We start from the raw sequence: 6,807 nt of genomic DNA on the forward strand, positions 1-6,807 counted from the left end.
TGTTCCGTGAATCCGGTCCTTAGTTTCCAGTCTGCAGTTCGAGTCAACTGTACGCTTGCACTTCGATTCTGTTCTTCTTGCTTTTCCTCTTTCTTCCTGTTCTGTCCTGAACCTTGCTCACTCTGACGTCCTATTCTTTTCCTGTAGGGTTCTGTTACTGTTCTTGTCCTCACTTGTGCTTGTGTAATTCCTGTGTTCAGAGTTTGGCGGCTGAGTTACCCAGCAGGCAATCTCTGCCCCTTTCCTTTGCCACGTTTCAGAATTGTACGTGTGCCATATTGTTAACAGTCTGCTAGTTCCTGTTTCAGAAGGCAGTCATTGTTTGGTTCCTGCTGAACCCGTACAGGCTTCAGTATTGTGAGTACTGTTTCCTTGTTCGCGTCTTACGTTCCAGGCACAGACATCCACTCCTGCTGCTCCTTTCAATGAGCATTCAGAGTGGGGCCCTGTAATAGTAGCCAGCTCAGAAGGCTAGAATTTCCCCTGACCCTGTGGGAAACTCTTCCCCCATTCTCTGTATACCCCAAGTGGAAACCTAACGTGCTTTTGTTTTACTTGTACTACCTGCCCCTTTCTGTTCACTGCCTTTGCTGCCTGTCTGCCGTTACTGCCTATCCTTTCTTGTCTGCAGGACACCTTACACTCCTATCTCTTGTGCACTTTTCTCTCCTCTGCTTTGTGGGCATGTCTCTGCCTGCATGCCCGTGGCAATATGTTTATCCTCAAGAAAGGGGTTTGTGATGGAAGGAGGGAGCAGAGAATATTGGGGTGGGATTGTGATGTCAACTGAGGGCCTGAACCCTAGGTCGTCGTACTTGTCACCAGGTGGGGAGTCCTTCCCCATGAAGTCCTTCCGCATTGAACGACCCAGAGTGAGACAATTGGGTAGCAGGGGAAAACTTGCCCAGAATTGACTCGTATCTGGGAATGAGGAATAACAGCGGGCGCTCAATTATTGTCCTCACTGCTGTCCTCCTAATCCCACTTCTGCTCTGCCTTCCCAGTCCCTTCATCTCCCATCTCTACAGCTCTGCTTCAGAAGGGGAAGCGTTTCAGCTTGTGTCTCCATGGGACACTCAGAAAATCCAAAGTGGCGTTCTTATTGGCCACTACCATCTACAAAACAGTGCACCACAGGTCCGCAGTCCCAATGCCCTCCACTGGTAAACAATAGACAGGAGGGCTGGACTGGCCTATAGGCAACTCTGGAGATTTCCCAGTAGGCCTCGGCACTCTGGGCACCTTTTGTGTTGCATTTCCAAATGTTCCCACAGGCAAAGGGTTGGGATTGGTGAAAATGTGTGATATGGAGCCATTTTGAAAATGATTTCCAGGGCCTCTTTTGTTTCCCAGTCCACCCCTGACAGACAGGTGTACATGTTATCTATTGAAATGCCCCACTCAACGTTGTATGGAGATGGCGCTTACCGCTTTTTATTAAACATGAGAAAAATTCAGTTCACTGAGTCTTCACTAGTATGTAACCCCTTGTCACCTTCGTTGCTCTTAAATTGTACACGCTGATGTTTATTTTTGGTTATTATGGTTTTCGTTTGTTAGAAACAACGAAAACATAATAATGTAATAAGCGTGTTATCCCGCTCTGCATAAACATATTTCTTTATAACAGGACGCACTAAAGCCTAACAGACTAACCTGGGCCCCGTGTCCATTTTAATGACCTCTCCTTGCAGGGATCTCACACGGGCGCTATAGTTTACTGCCAAGTTCTGTGCAGAAACACTGCGTGTGTAAGAACAGTGCCAACTGCATGTCTCATGAGAAGGCCTTGCACAGCCTTCTCAGGGTAGCCTCTGGCTCCCAAAGGCTGTCTCAGAGATCCTGGACATTACCGAACATTAAACCGAACATTAAATCTATCGACCTCTGCCACTATCTCTCACTTTGTCACATACAAACATTGAGTTTGTTTACAAATAGTAACCCCCACGAGTGATCTGAAACGGGACGTCATGGAGCACACAACAGATAACAAGCATTGGCAATGCCACCAGTTTGGGCTTTTGCATAGGCATAGGCAGGGTGAAGTCCTAAAAAAAAGTGGGGGGACTCATTAACATACCAATTGAGTATGGTGTCACCAGAAACTAGCACACCAAGGGGCCCTCTGAAAAAAGTGGGGGGACTCTTGAAAAAATGGGGGGACTCCGTCCACCCACGTGTCCCCTCAACTTGAGCCCTGGACATGGGAAAGGCATCTGCCAGGCACAGTCGTATTGGTATTAACTGACAATGGATTGTAGTATCTGCAAAATGGTGCGAGTACCTTGGCTTCTAATAGCAGTGCCTGGCAAATGCCTAGATACTTATACACACGCCAAAACTGTTGGCTTTGCCAACGCCTACAAATAGAGTGGCTATTTTTATGAAACCAGTAGCGAGTTTACAACTCCAATTAAGTCTTAAATCTTAGACGACTGCTTTGAAGAAGCACTGGCAGGCATTTCCAGAGCAAAGTTTGATGGTAAGGCTTGAATAACCCGAGCTCAAAGAGTTCCCATTAAAAGGGGCTTTGCGTGGGGAGGGGCAGGCATTGGGGGGGGGGGAATGGCCCATAGGGATTGGCAAGGCCATAGGCTGTCATGGGTATGCAAATAACCAAACACCTACAAGCTGTGTGTTCCTCTTCATATAACATTTCCCCCTCTCTGTACTCTAACGCAATAGTTTCGGCTTATACGCAATAGCCCAAACTAAAAACGGGCAGAGCCTAGTAGCCTCCCAAGGGGGTCTTCACCACCAAGTCCAGACCCTCTGCCTCAAATATGAACTCTTAGCTCAATGCAAGCGCTGCGCCCATAAAATAGACAACTCACAAGCGACTTGTCACAGCTCCAAAGGTTACTGTCGGGTGCTGAAGCCGCGTGCCCTCGCTGAGGCTCTTTGCTCCGCACGCACGCACGCACGCAGCGTCCTCACGGCTTCTCCACGGAGCAGCTTCGGATGCTGGGTGGCACTGACGGGTCACAGCGGCGGGAGGTTTCTCCACTCCACAGAGGGAGCGAAGGGGGTGGGGCGGGGTCACGGCTTCGACACCTAACCACAAGCCACAATGTGGTGCTCCCGCTTAGGGGGTTCTCCGCCGACGTGGCGTCTCCGTCTTTATTCCTGCAGTAGAGTCAGGTGCTCGGGCGCTCCTTTCATGCCTGCTATCGTAGGGTCGATTATTAAACTTAAATGGACTCAAGTCATATCGAACAAAAAATGATAGTCCCCGGTGCCTACATGCATGTCAGTATTAACAGCTACACTTAGACAGGAAGGGCTCTTGAGATAGCACCAACCCTCCCCGTTAGAAGGAACCAGGCTGCTGCTTTGCAAGTTCCTCTTTTTTGTTTCCGGAGTGTGATCTCTTTTTCCCAGTCGTTAATTTTCTAGTTAAAATGCCACATTAATGGCGCTATCTGTGCGGTTCATGCGGTTGTTCTTTTTCTTGCTGAGTGACCTGTTACAACGCTCTCCTCGGAAACCTATCTCATGCCATGTAAAGGCCTTTGCACATAAAGGCCACATACATGCGCACGAATACCACTAGTACGTGTAAAGGCCGTCACCCAAAGGCGCACAGTGCACACAAAGGCCAATGACTAGTGCACACAAAGGCCTCTTCGATTACCCCCTCTCCTCTTGTATTCCTTCCGCTCAGCCATGTACCCTTTAGGGGCAGTGGGGGCCTTCCAGTTCCGATCTGGCACCTGTCTCTCCCACCGTCTACTGATAGACTTGCTAAAGTCCCCTCTCTGTGGCCTCCCTTGTTCCTTAATGCATAACATTACCCTAGAATTCTTCCTAATCTGAGCCTCCCAGGTGTTGTGACGAAAAAGTGGACATGATCCCTTTAAGGGGGACGGTCCCAGGGAATGGGGTGAGAGGAGGGAGGAAAGGGAGGGGGAACGAGGGGAGTCAGTTAGCATGTAATAGAGGAATAAAGAAGGTTGTACGTTAGCCTGGCTCTGGCGTCTTATGTTGGGAGGGCAAGGAGGGCCACACCAACTGGCGACGGAGCGTCACGTTCCACGCCGTGTGAGAGCACGAGACTGCCTGCTCGAGCAGGCACTCAGAAGCAAGGCGGACCAAAGAGGGGACCGCCGCCACATCCACAAGAGCGGCCGGACAGGGACGCGTCAAGGAGGGCCTGCAGACCAAATCTGTGTGCGAGGAGGGACACGCACACTGAAGAAGGCCGGAGAAGAAGACCGACCTGGAGGCAGAAGGGCCCACGAGTGAGGAAGACAGGGCCGATGTGCTGACGCCACACCAGGGCGCAGAGGTAGGAGCGGGAGGCTCGCTGACCAGGCAGCTGGGAGGAAGAGTCCCAGAAGGAGAGGACTGCTGCACCACAGCGGTAAGAGAACATGCTGCACAGCAGCACAGAGAGAGAGAGCGAAGGCAGGGGGAAGGACAGAATACACACCGGTGAAGTCAAGCCACGTGCACCCAATTACATGCGTATCAGCATACGCCACGTATGATAAGGACAGGCCACGTATGACACGCGGTATAAAAAAAACAAAATTAAAATGTTTTTCTCACGACACATACACATCAAATGAGAAAGGAAAGAGCAGTAACCAATGAAACAACCCTGGTATACAGACCACCCACTAAACCACCTGGGAAGTGGCCCCACAGAGCAACAAAGGGACTACCGTCACACCAGAGCCCTCCAGCAAACCAACGGGGCACGCAGCCACATATGCAACGCACGCACGACACATACCAATAAGGCACGTGCCCTCCAGACAACACCAAGGGGACAATCCATACTAGAAGAAGTGAATAAACAAAGTCAGCAAACCAAAAGCACATGGACAAACGCCACAACTAGACCGCCACAAGACAAACTAACCCTGCTGCCACGATGTCGTAAGGAGCACAAGCAGCCGCAGGGGCAGAAGCAGGTGCCCAAGATGCCATCAGGGCAGGACTAACATCCAGGGCGACTTTACTACGGCGCACCAACCCATTCACACTGCAGCCACTTCATGACCAGGGCTAGAGGTGGGAAGAATGGATGGAGGAGTTTGAAGATTTCATAAGAGCTATAGGTGATCAAGAGTCACCCAACAAGACAGACATTTTCACCAATCTAGCAGGAAAAGCGATCAAAGGAATCCTGAAGACCATTCCGGCACAAGAAAAGAACACCTATCAGCGCTTAATATCTGCCGTCAACAGGAAACTAATATTCCTCCCCAACATGGACTATGAAAGGTACACATTTAATCAGTGCACACAGCTATCCCATGAGAAGATTGGAGCGTTTAATAGAAGGCCGCACCTCATCACAGTTTCAGAAACACCTCCTGAAGAAACCCCTCCTGCTACAAGAACTATCTGACCTAGCTAGAATATATGAGAGAGTGGATGTGCAAGTTGCAGCCATGGAAACCCAAAAAAGGTGACACTGGACCACAAGGATATGCTCGCTACCCAAAGCCCAGGAGTCCCCACCGGCGACCCCAAGGTGAAAAGCAATGCTACATGTGTGGATTTGAATGCCCTCACAGAGGGCAGTGCCCAGGCTAAATGTGCATGAGATGTGGCCAAATAAACCACTTCCAAGCGGTGTGTAGAGAAAAGTCCCTGATGCTCACGGCATATTGACCGACTCCGGCACTGGAACCAACCACATGATATGATGAACTGGGAGCACAGGGTCCTTGATCATACCACAATCGTGACGCCCCGAGAACATTCCAAGAAAGTCAAGCATGGCCAGGTGTCGTCTGGCAGGGAGTCATAAGAGCAATCGAAGGCCTTGACATTGAGTCACCATCAAGATAGACCAACGCATATGACTACACACCCGACCCGCCAACGGACTACGGCCTAGAGCAGGGACCCAGATACGAATACGATACAAATGCATATCAAACACCATACTATGCTCATGACCCCCATAAAAATTCCTTGTGACTGAAAGGAGTTACCAAGCAGAGGACCAACATTACATATACAACAGATACCACAAAGAATATGTCAGACTCATAAGCGGCATGTCAGATGACAGCGCAGCGCCCAAAGTGGCAGTACAAATTGGAGGGCTAAATAACCAGTTTATTATGGACACCGGAGCAACGGTCAACTGTTACGCTCACCTGGTCTCTGCGGGCCATTGGGGCACGATTGCAGCCCGCCCTTGAAGTGGATTCCCCTTGACAGGCTTCTACCCCTGCTTGTGTGCTATGGACTGTGATGGTTGTTGTCACTGCCCTTGCGAGGATATGAGAGAGCGTGAGAATGCTGCAATATGATTGCTGTCTCTCTCGAACCCTTCTTACCAGTATGTGGTGAGCATGCGCCGACCCATATAGTCTCACCTGTTCATTGATGATGGAGAGCTCTCCGTCCTGCTTCTCACTGCAGGGGTGCATTTGATGGACCAAGTTCCTTCACTGGCCCATGTGCGTGGCAGCCCAGACCGGCTGTGGCTGAACCACTCTTAAAGTAAGTGTCTTTTAGCTTTTAGATATTGTAGTATTGATTCTTGATTATTGTCCGTATCCTTTTGATAATGTCTTTCCTCCGCTTTCTCCCAATAGGCGATATGCGGCCCAGCTGTAGTTGCGGTGCATGAAGCGGGGCCAAATAAGAGGAGTATGGAGTAGGCAATGCTCCGACAGAAGGTGAGTGTTGATTTAAGGTTTAGCACGAGGTATTGTCAAAGCGCAAATTTAAACGTAATGTCTTTTGAAAATTCTAACCTGTCTTTATCTCTTTCGCTTTCAGGTTCCGTCTTCCGATGGATTGCTCGTGGTGGGATGATGTCGGCATGAACGCTGC

The 6,807-nt window shown here is 49.8% G+C and overlaps 1 protein-coding gene across 2 annotated transcripts in view; it reads right to left on the reverse strand.

Moving 5' to 3' along the window:
• The window catches only part of BTK (Bruton tyrosine kinase), an 805,015-nt gene extending 801,773 nt beyond the window's left edge, over window positions 1-3,242 (reverse strand). For both annotated transcript variants that reach the window (XM_069613032.1, XM_069613031.1), the window contains exon 1: window positions 2,838-3,242. The gene's annotated coding sequence lies outside the window, so the exon portion shown is untranslated. The remainder of the gene's footprint in view (window positions 1-2,837) is intronic.
• Window positions 3,243-6,807: the final 3,565 nt, after the last annotated feature.

Source organism: Ambystoma mexicanum, chromosome 5p, assembly GCF_040938575.1.
Source record: "Ambystoma mexicanum isolate Mex_15411 chromosome 5p, UKY_AmexF1_1, whole genome shotgun sequence".
Taxonomy (NCBI): domain Eukaryota; kingdom Metazoa; phylum Chordata; class Amphibia; order Caudata; family Ambystomatidae; genus Ambystoma; species Ambystoma mexicanum.